The 13,764-nt window shown below is 40.5% G+C and overlaps 1 protein-coding gene across 13 annotated transcripts in view; it reads left to right on the plus strand.

Annotated features, from left to right (window-relative positions):
• Positions 1–13,764, plus strand: part of KIAA1217 (KIAA1217 ortholog) — a 374,019-nt gene that overhangs the window by 300,190 nt on the left and 60,065 nt on the right. The window contains exon 1 of one of the 13 annotated variants that reach the window (XM_075419534.1): positions 2,769–3,015. The exons of the other annotated variants lie outside the window; for them this stretch is intronic. The gene's annotated coding sequence lies outside the window, so the exon portion shown is untranslated. Of the gene's footprint in view, positions 1–2,768; positions 3,016–13,764 lie in introns of those variants that run through there. 13 annotated transcript variants of the gene reach the window in all.

The raw sequence follows: 13,764 nt of genomic DNA on the forward strand, positions 1-13,764 counted from the left end.
CCGTTGTAAGCACAGTTTTCCACAGTGATACTGTGAGTGTGGTTGTATCTCCTGCCATATGTGAGTGAAAGCTTTGTTTTTTCGAGGTTTGGGAAAGTTTTGCCTTTACAGATTTTTCTACTGTTTGCCTTCTTGTCCCTTTGGAACATTTATCCCTGAGTTTGATGACGTTCAGGCTTCTATTCATGTGATTTATAATCATTTCCATGTAACAGACCCAAAATAATCTCAGAAAATAATGTTAGCTGCCAGCTTGGACACCTGTTTTATCTACCAAACAGATGTGAGACCTCTATAAGAATTGGCAGTAACACTTGAAGTATTAAGTATTATCCATATGGACAAGAAGACTCAGAGTGTGCAAGAGGAATGTGGGAGCTGTGAGTTTCAGATCTCCTTTGAAGCCACTCAGCTTTCATGTCTGTTAATTCTAATTTTCCTGGTCTTCTTTCTGTTTCATGCAGTTTTCTGAAGGGGTTGTGTTTGAGAAGAGGTTTGCTTGGGGCCTAGGCAAGTTCTAAAGGACAGTTTCTCCTGAACTTGAGTGCCTTACTTGCTCCCTGATACTGTGCCATGGCCGTTTACATCTTGAAGAGCATGGTTGGTGTGACAGGTCTGCCATCTTGAATGCTGTTCAAGCAAGAAGTAGCCATATAGTGCCGTCTCACTAAATGTTTGTGATTGTGCTCTTCCTTTTTTTGTTATTCCTTTCCCAAAATGTATGCCGAAAATCTGTAGCAGCTGGTTTCTTGGGAGAAATGGATCTTCGCATTGCTGCATTTCGTTCATTTATTCCTTAGCCTGAGCTTGTAACGTTTATCAGCATTTTCTAGCTCTCTGCGCAACAGTACTTTCTTTTGATAAAATACTGTCTCATGTCCAAAAGTTTAGATGATCTTTTTATTCTCTCTGGAATTGTTTTGAATTCCAGTGCAAATGCATGTACACAGCCATGCTGGTCTGTCCCATCAGAGTTAATACTTGTGGTCTGCACAGATTCGAAGAGGAAGTGACTTTCTCAGACTTTACTAGGTGTAGGGTCCACATTGCCTCTCCTCTCACATTTAGCAGTGGTGTATAGATTCACCATCAGCAGATGACACTAAAGAACTGACGACAGTTTTTTGTATATTGCTGAATGAATTGAATTTCTTTGGAAGTGTCACAGCTCTTTTTATCATGAGTTGTTTCTGTGAGCCCCTGGTGACTCCAACTGGAAGTGATTCCCCCACCAAATGAGCGCAGCGTATTTTCTGTCTTCATTCCCTACACCCTCCTTTTATGGAGTGTCTAAAAGGGGAAGAGTCCTAAATTACAATCTGCCCCCTTCTGTCATTGCAACTTGTCTGCGTTTCTGGTGGCACAGTTGGATATAATAATGTTGGTTTATGAGGTGGTTTGATCTGTCTGCCAATTTTGAGAAACAGGAGGGAATTTTTACTTCATAACAAACTGGTGGCTATTTTGCTTGGCAGTCTTTCTCTTCCCAACCACCTGCCGTAAAGTCTGTGGGTGACACTTTGTTTTAAAATGTTGTAGACCCACCATGGTTTTGCTGAATTCCCTGACTTGCGTAAGGCTTTAGCAGGTCAGCGCTTCATCCCAGGCCTCTGTTGGGTGGGTGGGCCAGAATATCCAAAGAATGCTTGTGGTGGTTGCTGTTGGATCAAGGTACACTTTGAGGTGGTTTGGATTTTTTTTTAGAGACTGTTTCTCCAAGAAACAACAATTAGGTCAAGCTGAGTTAGGGCTGGGGGGAGCGAGGGGTACCTGGAAACTCCACATTTTCTGCGAGTTAGAATGGCAAAAAGGTGATGATGTTCCTGGCGCTGATGGGGGTTTGGGCTGCCAAAATGAGAGGGGACGAGTTAAAATGAGTTGAACAGTAAAACGAGACAGACCTTTGATAAATTGGGTAAGCTGTTGTGCTGAATAGCTTCTATTACTGAAATTACTCAACAGCAACTTCTCATTTTTCCCCCTGAAAGTGTCTGGCTAGCAGGTTGCTAACATTTTAGCTCTCTGGAGTTAGATGCAATTTGTGAACTTAAAAAAACTCTGCAAGTCCTAAAAGCCCTCAAATAACTCCCCAGGAATTTAAAGCATCCAAGCAGCCTGAAATTCAGTGCTGATGTGCGGGAAGGATAGTTAATAAAAGCAGGATCGTCCTTCTGTGTTCTTAAGGTGCCTGTAAACATACATCCAGCTTCTCTGAGATTTTAAACTTCTTTTCATTGCATTGTGTGATCTTAACATCAATAAACATGAAAGTTGCAAATGCTGCCAAAATTACATTTGTTCATTGCATACTACAGCTAAAAAAAATAACAGCTTCTTGAACTATGTAGAGGTATTTAGAACAAAAGTATTTATTGGAAAATAATTCAAGCAATAAATTGGGTGAATGCTTTATAGTGCTAGGAGTGCCTATAGGACAGCATTTATAGAAGTGTTTGCCTCACTGATCCCATTACTATAAAACTTTGTTTTCTTTTGGGAAGAAAAAGAAAAAAGAAAAAGCAAACGCTAATACCTCTATTATCTGATAGAGACCTTCCAAATGATACAAATCTCATCTTTCCTGCTGTTTTGCTGTCTGCTTTTTCTAATGCTCTTTTTGTCATTGAGAGGTTATGACAACATGAGCCATATTGTATTTATAAACATCACGTGTTTCCTTGATATGGCTTGCAGTGTCTGCCAAACAGAACACATGGAAGAAACATTTCTCATTAGCTCAGCATTGGTTTTGGTTATACTGATTTCCGGGACAGGAAAAATGCCTTCCTTACTCAGATTTAACTTTCATACAGTAGAAAGAAAGCCTCTGAGTGTCCGTGAAATCGCTTGAACAGAGACGCTGCAGCTCTTTTAGCCCACATACTTTGTCTGAGGAGAAGAGAAAAAAGGGTTTATTTTAAAGAGAAGATGTAATAGCATGTATTGCTGAAACTAATTCTGAATTAAAATACCTGCGAAAGTCGACTAGAAACGGAACTCACCAAGAGATGTAAGGTAAGATGATGCTTATAAGTAATGAAAGATATGTAATGAATTTTCTTCTTTTTCTTTTTCAAACTAAAAGATATTTTCAGATTAACTAGGAGTTTAAATTGGAAAAATGAAAGCTGTTTCTTCTTCCTTGAGTCATATGAGAAAATAAATGTTTAATTGCTCTGTGAATCACAATACTCTCAGATTTTACGTCTAGTTTCAGACATACATATTAAATATCAACAGTTATTTTCCAACTTGCCACTACATATCTTGCTGAGATTTTAAAAAAATATATAAAAGATGTCTCTGATGTTCTGGATTTTTTTTTTACTGATACGGATTTTACTAGTTTTGCTTTGAATGGATTGTCTGTAGTTGCCAACCATTTATGCAACTACAGAGCTGCAGACACTGAGAAGTAGCTGCATCAAATCAGACTATGATGAAAGACTGTAAATGTACCTGCTCTCTTTCATTCATATGTCCTTTGATATACAATACCTACTGCTGTTTAAAGCCTAAGTTGGTAGGAAAGTGGATAGAATTTTAAGGATTTTTTTTGAATTTTATTTTAGCTACATATAAAACAATATATAAATTTCAAGTGTTGTCTGGCAAGAAGTTGATCTGTATAAAGATACAGATCCTGCATGATAGCTGGATGGATACTGCACTGTGCCTTTTTTAATACAGTGGCTTTGTGCTTTGGTGTACTATATTTATTTTGCAAACATAGTGTGTAGGCAATATAACTCTGTAGATCCTATTACTATACCAACATTTTGAAAGATTTTTTTTTAATTGTTGAATAATGAGGATGGATTTTAAGTTTATATCAAGCTGGATGTTGAAAGAAAGTGTCATGTTCGTGATATTAAACTGTTTAAGGAACATGAGCTTGCCGCACCCATGCAGTAATCTTCTGGTTACTGTAAGAGGAGTGTCATATGGTAGATATCACAAACCAGTTACCTGGAAACTCCCAGGGACTTTCATCTGTGGAAACAGATCAACTTGCCAACACAATACAGTTGTTTTAGTGGAATTTTTAGGGGGTGAGTTCTTTATTTCCCACTAACAGGCCTGTGTTCAAGCTAGCCTGCCTTTCATGTTGAGGTGTGCTTCGAGCTTGCCCTGGAGCTGATGAAGTTACTTAATGACAATGTATGATCCACCTTGTGTGAAGGTCTCTTCAGCCCTTCATTAGAATTAGAAGTCTTATCTCTCACATAAGTCTGAGGTTCTCGGGCAAAACTTTCACTGCCTTCACTGGGAGCTTGCCCTGAATAAAAACATAAGGATTGGATTTGAGTCCATTTTTATTGTCTCCTAGTTTCTAGTTTTATTCCTGCTCCACCTCTTTTTACATAATGTTTCCTTGTTCCAGTTCTTCAGATGTTTTACTCTTTTTTTTTTTCCACTGGCCTTGCTTTTAGTAGAACAATTTGCACTAATTTGGCTCTTTGTTTACTTGAAATTCCTAAGTAGCTGACAGAGTCAGATGTTGCCAGAGCTCCCTAAACACCTTGACAGATGATGAAAGTGCTCATGGCTGTGACCTGCCTTCTTAGGAGGGGAGGTTCTCCTTTACTTGCTTTATAACGAGGTAGTTTATCTGAAACGCTGGAGTCTGTAAGCCAAAGTCCAATCAAGCTTTATGACTTCCAGTTAGCTTTCCAAATGAGCTGTTACTCAAACAGGGGTTAAAAATCACTTGTGAGGTGGATGTTTTGGTAACATCATTGCTAGAACCCAAGTAAAGTTCTAAGCAATGTTTTTTCGTCTTCAAACCTGCCATTCGCTTGTCATTCAGGACCTTAGCTTTCCCAAGAAGTTTTTCACAAATGCAAAACATGATACTTCATGATCATGACCCAAATTCTCTGCTTTCCACTGAGTGTTCACTTCAGTATATTATTCGTTACCTGCCTCTAGATAAGCCTAATGAATACTGAACAAAATTAATCCTGTCCCTATCTTCCCTGTAACAAAGAGGAGTTAACCAGTGCCTGATGTCTAGGAGAACCCAGCTACATAGCTGAGGACCTTTATTCTTCTCCATGTTGGATTGTACTTTTTATAATATGGGCTCTGGAAAACTAATCAGACTTCTGAAAATATGAGCAGTAAAAATATCTTTTCTTGGATACTTGTTAAGAAAAAGCCTCAGCTGGCAGAAGCAAGACAGTTGCGAATATCAGGAGGCAACAGGACTCCATGAGAAATTATGTGATGCTGAAATTATTTTTTTGTGTGAATAGATGCCTTTCTTACATCATTGCAAATCAGAAATCTATGTGACTAAGTGAAAACACTGAAAGGGTGTGTTGAGTAAAGGGCTAGTCCCTCAGTCACTTAATATTTACTATAGATAGCTTGACCTTAGGATAAATTAGGTTGTTTACTTCAGTCATGCTGGCCAATCTGTATGTTTTTTTTGGATAGAAGGAAGTAAAATGAAATGAAAAGGTAGGGCTCGAACAGTATAAGAAGTTTGTGATCTCAAAAGACTCTTAACTGAGGCACTGGTAGCACCTCTAACATTGCAAAGGATGTACTTACAACTGCAAATACCACTGGGCCTTAGAGGTATGAGATGCAGTGCAGCTTGGACACTTACAGTGCAAAATCCAGTTGTATATAAGGCTTCTGTGCCCACTTCTCCTGCCGATAGTGCTGATTCCAAAACTCAGAACAGCAATTATTTCTTCTGATTTGCTATGTCCTTATACTGGAAGAAACAGCTGGCCACAGGTGTAAGCATGCTGCTTAGGTCTTTTAACTATCAGCTCTGTTTTATAACATTTTTATATTATTTACGTCCTACCCTATTCCATATACCTGTAATGGAAACTGGCTTTTGACTCAGTTGTTCAGTAATGCCAGGTGAGACCAAGGGTTGTGCTTTATGTTCGTTTGACCATATCAACTTGTTCGGTTTCATTTGGCTTCAGTGCAGTGAGAAGAGATACAAATATGGAACAAAAATAAGAGCTGAGTCGTTAGACAGCGAGTCAGAAAGCCATGCATTTATTTTGATTTATGAGTGCAGTTACTAACAGTATTTCTTTTTTTCAAGAGCAGAAATCTGATATACAGCATACTTAAACCAAATAAAAATGCTGATCTGTACCAGAACTGTACATGTTTGAAACTATTCCTTTTTTGGACAAAAAAGGCATGACCCCATCAGTTCAGTGGTGCCCTGAGGAAGTGCTGAAATAGAGACTGGTCTGAAGGGTTTGGCTCCCTGTGTTGGTGGTGGCTGTCTATGTTATGTACATGATGTGCTTGATCTCTTCAAGGAGGATGGGGAGGGAGGAGGAAACCCTTGCTACATCTTCATGAATTACATGACTCCTGTCTGTTCTCAGGACTTTCTACCTAAAAAGCAGCTGTGGAAAAGCAACAGAAATGAATGGTTTGAAAGCAAAAGAAACAGTTGGCCTGAATGCAGCACTAGTTATGAGGGGTGTCATAATGTTAACTTAAAAAAAATCACTAACAGCTTTTATATGTTCAGTCCAAACAGTGTAATAGCTTATGGAATGGGTGCGCCATGCTATACTGATGAGATAAATGTGGATATTGGCAAACCAATGATGTAATTATGTAAATCCGACCTTTTTAGGATTTAAGTGTGTTATGTTTCAGTGTGTTTATATTTTTGTCATTTATGATAACACCCTGAAAAATCTTGGCTGAAATGCTAAGAGGTTTCTTAGTGTACTCACCACACTATTTTGTCTGGAAAGTACACTAAGGAAGCGTAAGAAAATCAAACATGAGAGATTTATTAACTTCTGTCTGCTTAATTGGATAATTTTAACTTTTTTTTTTTTTAAACTCACATTCCATTTGTTTCTAGGAAATGAAATACACTCGTAAATATGCAGAAATGAGCGCCTGCTAGGTTCACTGATCTGGGTATTTGTCTTGCTAATCAGGAATAAAATAATGCAGACTGATAGCAGGGGGATAGCTCAAACAAGGAGATGCTGCAGGGGGAATAACCCTCCACGCAGAGGCACTGTGGTTTCAGTCAGGCCAATGCAAAATGTGCTGTGTCTCATGCAGCATTTTGCTCAGATTGCCTAACGCGTGGCTAGACTAGAGGCCCTCGTGGGACTGCTCTGGGTCAGGCTCTCCATGGCCTTGTGCTCCCTTCCCACCCAAGCAGAGCTGACGCAGTGTGTCACCAGCATTGTCTCACTGACAGCTAATCTGTGACAGTGCCAACTAGGGAGCGTCAGCAGGCTCAGTACGGGTGTAACCAGTCCAGTCCAAATACAGAGCCTGCTCCTCTAGCTAGATTTAAGCTGATGCACGTTGTAAGCTCAGCATTTTACGGCAAGAAGTGTGATATGGCTTTCCCTTTATCTTTCTGTTGGATTCTTGTTTTACACATGAAGAAAGGTGGTCTTAGTCTAGGAATGGGAAGGGCCGTTGGATATTATGATGGCCAGAAAGCTCTTGATCTTCAGGTGTGCTTGGGGTCATAACTCTGCAGTCAGGGGGTTGATAACACAATGGAATTGATATGGGAAAAAGTTTTCTGAGAAGTAAGGGCTGCATGCACATGTGTGCACACACATACATGTCTCACCATATGCCAGAGCTTGGGATTGGTTTCATCAAACCGGAATCTTTGTTGTTCCCCACTAATGACCAGACGTGTACAAAGGGCAACAGCCCCCTTGGCGTGACCTCTCAGCACTCAGTCCCACTGCACGTGGAGTCTTGGAGGTGCTACAATTGTAGAGAGCTGTTATTTTCTGCAATGGCTGAAGGAGATGAAGCTATTTTGAACCTTAACTACATCTTCAGTGGGAATGGCTGAACTAAGTGCTAAGTTTCAAAAGCCATTTGTAGCTTCAAAGTGCATCTCAAATATCTTTGCTTTGAATATGAGAGTGGATTGCAACGGCAAGTGGTGATCATAGCTTCTTTGCCCATGTCCTCCCAGCCTCCAGCTGGGATTTACCTGAAGTGTTCTGCTTACTTTCCTAAAAATCACCCACATGTTCTGACTACCCCGCCAAAAAGACCACAAGACCTGAGAATATTAACCCAAACTAAAGTAGTTTATGATGGATGTATTTTCTTTCTCTTCCCTCTTATCCATCCTTTCTTCCTCTCTCCCTCTACCTCCCATACCTCTCTGCTAGGCTACAGCATTGTAATAACAAGAACTAATGCAAAATCTTCTAGCCTTGAAGAAAATTTGCATTAGTTCATGTTTTTCCCCTCTCATTCTGTTTACTCATTCTTTCATTGAATTTTTCATTGAATTTCCCTTCATATGCTATAGTCTCTTTAACTCTTCTTTTTCTCATCAGTTCCTCACCTCCTGACTTAAGTCTCCTATTTTTGTTTCTTTGTTATTTGTCATCCCTTTCTTGTTACCCTGTTTAGTTCTCAGCACTCCATCTCCAGTATTACCTTTTTTCATCTCTGGCCTCTTTCACAAACTCCTATTACTGTCCTTCACCCTGTCTCATTCCCTTTTTGTTTTGTCTTTTTTCCTCTTTCTTCTGTAGTTTTACAGTCACAATTCCCTATTACCCTCCCATATAATTTTTCTTTACCTACTCCATCTCTTCCCAGTGTCATAGAATCATTTAGGTTGGAAAAGGCCTTGGAAGATCATCAAGTCCACATCGTGAGTTAAGTATTAGTTAAATGCTTGCAGCATACGACTCTTACTATTTTTTACTAATATTTCTGCATTACATAAGGACTAAGCAGGAAAACATCCATGCTGCAAACTCAGTCCTTTACATTTAGGCTCTAAAAAGTTTAGGCATAAGTAAACGTGCTAATGGTAGGACAGAGGAAGAGGAGAATGAAAAGTGGAGGTGCTTCTGTATTGGTCCGTTGATAAATAAATAATGTTTATTACCACCTTCAGGCTAGAGACCCTTAATTCTTAGCTCAGTCAACCAGGAATCACAGGCCAGGTTGGATCCACCAAGGTGAATCACAGCCGAGCCCATTGCATGGACTAGCAAGCAGCAGCTGGAATGAAGCTGCCATTATCCCTTCTAGTTACAGTATCTCAGCTTGACTTAGAAAGAAGGAAAAAACAGGATGAAAACCAGAGAAGAGTGTGAGCTAAATAAGAAGACATATGGGCCGGCTCACTATAGAAGATTAGGAAAAAAGTCTCATCCTTGTAAGCTGAGGGTAGAAATTGCGGCCCAGTGCAGTCGGTGGTGAGAGGCTGGGAACGCCGTAGGGCAGCTTGTCACGCCCGGCTGTGGAGGGAGGGAGCTGGCTGGGGGGGGCCTGGCTGCCAGTCTCTTAATGCAGCGCAAGGTGAGACAAATCCTCAATACAGAGCAACTGACAGGGCCATCTTAACTTTTCAGAGGTGCTTAATGCACGTACGTCTGCGATACATACTGTGATACTTTCTTACGGCTAGGAAAACGTCTTTGTTTAAATCAGTACAGAAATGAGGAGGAAGCATGAGGTTTAAATTACAGGGTTGAGAGACAGACTGCAGACCTGATGTAATAGTTCAGTTTTGCAGAACCTTCTTCATGCGGCTCCAGTGAGAGTTGGCTATGTTTGCTCTGGTTAACTTAAAATAAATTTTGAGAGGCTATTATAGAGTTTCCAGCACAGGATTTCCCACTTGCACTTGCCTGCCTTTAATTTTTTAAATCCCTAAAAATCTAGAATTCCTGATTACGTTGATCTGCCATCACCAGAGGATAGGCCAGAAATGTACTTCTGGCATGCAAAACGTGTATGTATGTAGGTGCGTATGTATACGTAACATTAATACACGTGTCACGATGAAGCACTGTTCTCTTAGAGCTCAGATGCTCACTTGTGTGCTGGTTCAAAGGCTTCGTGTACAGGTTGCTCCACGCTGCAGGCTCCAGCTGTTCTACCGAGTGTGCTGCTTTGCCAGAAGTGAAGCTGTGGAGCTGCCTTTCCGCTTTATAGTGGTTCATTCTAGCTAGTAGTTATGTGTTCTGCGATGTGGGAGGGCTTTTTGTTTGTTTGTTTGCATCTTTTTTTAAGAACTAGGGAGTTTGGAATAAGTATAAGAGAATATTATGGTATTTGTGTCTACCCCAAGGCGTATCTGTTACACCGAGTGCCTTTGGAATCGGTGAACAGAGGGAATAACAAACAGTATGTATGTTTAGGAGAAGATTGTATAGTCTGTACATAATCTCACATCCCGTATGTGTCAGGCAGCCAGAACTGTTCTGTTCCCTCCCTGTTTGTTTAGCTTGGTCTCTCAAATTCAAAGAGCTTCTGTAGGATTTTCAGTCTTCAGGGAAACACCACCCACATCCTTGTAGGTGTAAATACAGGCAGTGGGCTGGAGAGCTGATGTGGGAAATTTGAGGCCAATTTAAAAGAGTTATTCTGGGTCGTGGGTGGCACCAGCACAGCCTGGCCATGTGTCACCTTGGTGCCTTTGTGAAGGACAGCAGCTGGGGAGGGCTGTGTTCTGGTCCCCCGTTTTTGCCATGGGGAAGCAGCTGAGACTGAGATCAGGATTGGATGGTGCACTTTTTAGAACCATAGAATGGTTTGGGTTGGAAGGCACCGTAAAGATCATCTGGTTCCAACCCCCCTGCCATGAGCAGGGACATCTTCCACTAGACCAGGTTGCTCAGAGCTCCATCCAGCCTGTCCTTGAACACTTCCAGGGAGGGGGCAGCCACAGCTTCTCTGGGCAACCTGTTCCAGTGTTTCACCACCCTCATGGTGAAGAATTTCTTCCTAATATCTAATCTAAATCTGCCCTCTTTTAGTTTACAGCCATTCCCCCTTGTCCTATCACTACACACCCTTGTGAAAAGTCCCTCTCCATCCTTCCTGTAGGCCCCTTCAGGTACTAGAAGGCTGCTGTAAGGTCACCCCGGAGCCTTCTCTTCTCCAGGCTGAACAGCCCCAACTCTCTCAGCCTGTCCTCGTAGGAGAGGTACTCCAGCCCTCTGATCATCTTCGTGGCCCTCCTCTGGACCTGCTCCAACACATCCATGTCCTTCTTATGTTGGGGGCTCCAGAGCTGGACGCAGTACGTTGTTTCCTCTCTGAATGTTTGGAGGCAAAGCTAGGCGTTCATCTCTTCTTTCACTGCGGAAAGGGGATAACCCCACTGAGAGGTTTCTGCCGTGAGGCTTGCCTAAGCAGAGGGAAGAAAGGGCTGATGGTGGTTCTCCAGCTGCCTTGAAGAGTCTTGTGTATCAGAGTCACAGATTTAGGAGATCCTTCAGACATCTCCTACGTAGGTCTTTGTCCTCCTACACTGTTGTTTTTTTGGAACAGAAGCTGGGTGGGCTATAGGACCGGTGAGGTGGCATGAGACCTTCCTTGGCAAAAAAATTATCCCCCAAAAAACCCAAACCCAACCCCCCAAAAAAACCAGGAGAAAATAATGCTTCTTTTGTAGAACAGCTGTAAAAGCCATCATCAGCAAACTGTCTTCCCATTTGGGTTCTGCTAGACTGAACTAAGTTGTTGCATTTAAGCAAAACCCCATTGACTCCATCACAAGCTTTGCTCCAGAGTGCTGAGAACGAAACCATGTCCCGAGTTAGTGACAAGCAATCCAGCCAGTAACTGCTTCCCTGTTTTCTGTCAAGGAAATGGTTGTTTACAGCAGTACAAGGCATTAACTGCTTAATTATTTCCATCCATGAAAGTATTATTAAGGTAATAGGAACCAAAAGAGCTGTTATCAGGAACAGAAAGAACTTTGATTAGCAGTCAAGCAGTAAGTTACATGTATGCCATATGTTTATACCCCACAGTAGACTTCAAAGTATTCTCTGGCTTTGTAATTGTGTGTTTTGCTGATGCTGTGTCTCTAACATTTTTTCCACTTAAAAGTGAAGGAAGCAAACAGAAAATAAATTAATGTGATGGGCAAATTGATGCAAAGGTCGAGGGAACCAACATTGTTAGTAATGTAGAAGAAAGTAGAGTGACTGGTGATTTAGCTAGATGGTAACTTGGGCCTATCATTAACATAGACATTAACACTGATTTTAAAATACTAAGCTAATCTAAACTTCCAGGCTTGATCTCAGTGAAGCGTAGGTATTGTGCCTCTTAGGGGCATGCCCTTTATATATACAGGGGGTTAAGCTGAAAAGGAACTCTTGTTCTGTACAGTACATTATAAACAAATACACGGCAAGTAATTAAACATGGGATAATACATGGCAAGTTAGACAAGGCTTGAGGGCTCTGATAAAGTAATTGAAATGGAAAGTGATGCTTGAATGGTTTGTATACATTGTTAGAACCTACAAATTAAATTACAGCCTTTGTAATGATATATCTGCACGATATTTATGATGTTGTGCCTGATGTATTTTAAAATTAAAAGAAGATTCATTCCTCATGTGAAAAACTTCGTATGCATCTGACGTGCTTGAAGACTCTTGCATATAGTGCCAGATGTATGGAGAACTAGCTATAGTATGTCTGATGTTCTGGGATATACTTTATCATGCTAGAGTCCTATTACTGAAAATGTGCATCCTGCCAGCTTGCAATTCATTGCAGAGAAACTGTGGTGAAATATAGTGGTCTTTTTTATCCTGCGTATTAGCATAATAGTGTGATTTCTCACTGCAGGTTTGTTAGCCTGTAAGAAGAACGTGGATGGAAGAATATACTGTGCAACTGTTGGAAAGCATGTGTGGCATCAAAGTGGACTAGGATCATTTGCTTGTATTTCTTACTCTTGATGTTTGTGAGTCTGGTTGGTCAGCAGACCTAAGCAGCCTTTTAACTAGGTCAAGTATATACATCCATTCATTAAAAGGGGATGCTTGACTGGTTAGTTAAACCTCCCAAATATAAGCCAGATGCTTGAATGGTAAATATTGCTTTACTCCTATACTGCAAGAAACAAGCCTTGACTGATTAAATTTGAAATAAAAATAAATAGGTTTAACATTGTTTCTGTGCCATAATAATACTTTATTATAGTTCTAGTGCAAATATTTAATAAAAATTATATTTTAAAATATTTCACAGTGAAAGTGAAAACGAAACATTTAAGACAAAATAAATATTTTGTACATTTCTGAAAAGACTGCTTGTATTACACTACATATAAATTTTTTGAACTTCTGGTCAAGATCAATAATGGCACACAAATTTACAATGTACATTACAAATCAGAACACACAGCAGCTGTCTACAAAGCCGGAGGACTTCTCTGCTGTTGGACTCGGTGTAGTAAGGGGTGGAACACCTGGATTTTAGTTTTGGCTACCACATCTGCTCTGATCTTTGTCCTGTTACTTAAATGCTTTGTGTCAGATTGCCCTTTCATAGCAGAAATGAATGATGCCTCCCTCACTAATGGCTGAGACTGAAAGCGCTCCTGTGAAGCAGAAGTGTTACTCCAGTAAGGTCCTGTTATAACCGGTTCTTTACAGCAATATTAGCTCATGGTCATGTGCTTAAATTGTATTGTGGTTCTTTTGAATGCCAATCGTGGTGGTATAGGCCATTTTTTGCTTGCATAAAAACAAAAACAAGCAAAAAAAGCCCCAAAGCAACAGGAAAAATTGGATTCACCCAAACCAGAAGATAACTGCAGCACTGGGAAGTACTTGTGTCATGAGATTGTCCCCTATGATATTTAAGTGTCATTTCTTTTAGACTGTAGATACGCTATTTTTAAGAAGACAGTTTCTATATTCTGTGGTCTTTTGGGGTGAGGGAATGGAAGGGAGGGAAGCATCCTTTCTGTTCTAAATTTTTGTGAAAATTTGC

The sequence above is a fragment of the Opisthocomus hoazin genome, chromosome 4 (assembly GCF_030867145.1).
Source record: "Opisthocomus hoazin isolate bOpiHoa1 chromosome 4, bOpiHoa1.hap1, whole genome shotgun sequence".
In the NCBI taxonomy this organism is placed as follows: domain Eukaryota; kingdom Metazoa; phylum Chordata; class Aves; order Opisthocomiformes; family Opisthocomidae; genus Opisthocomus; species Opisthocomus hoazin.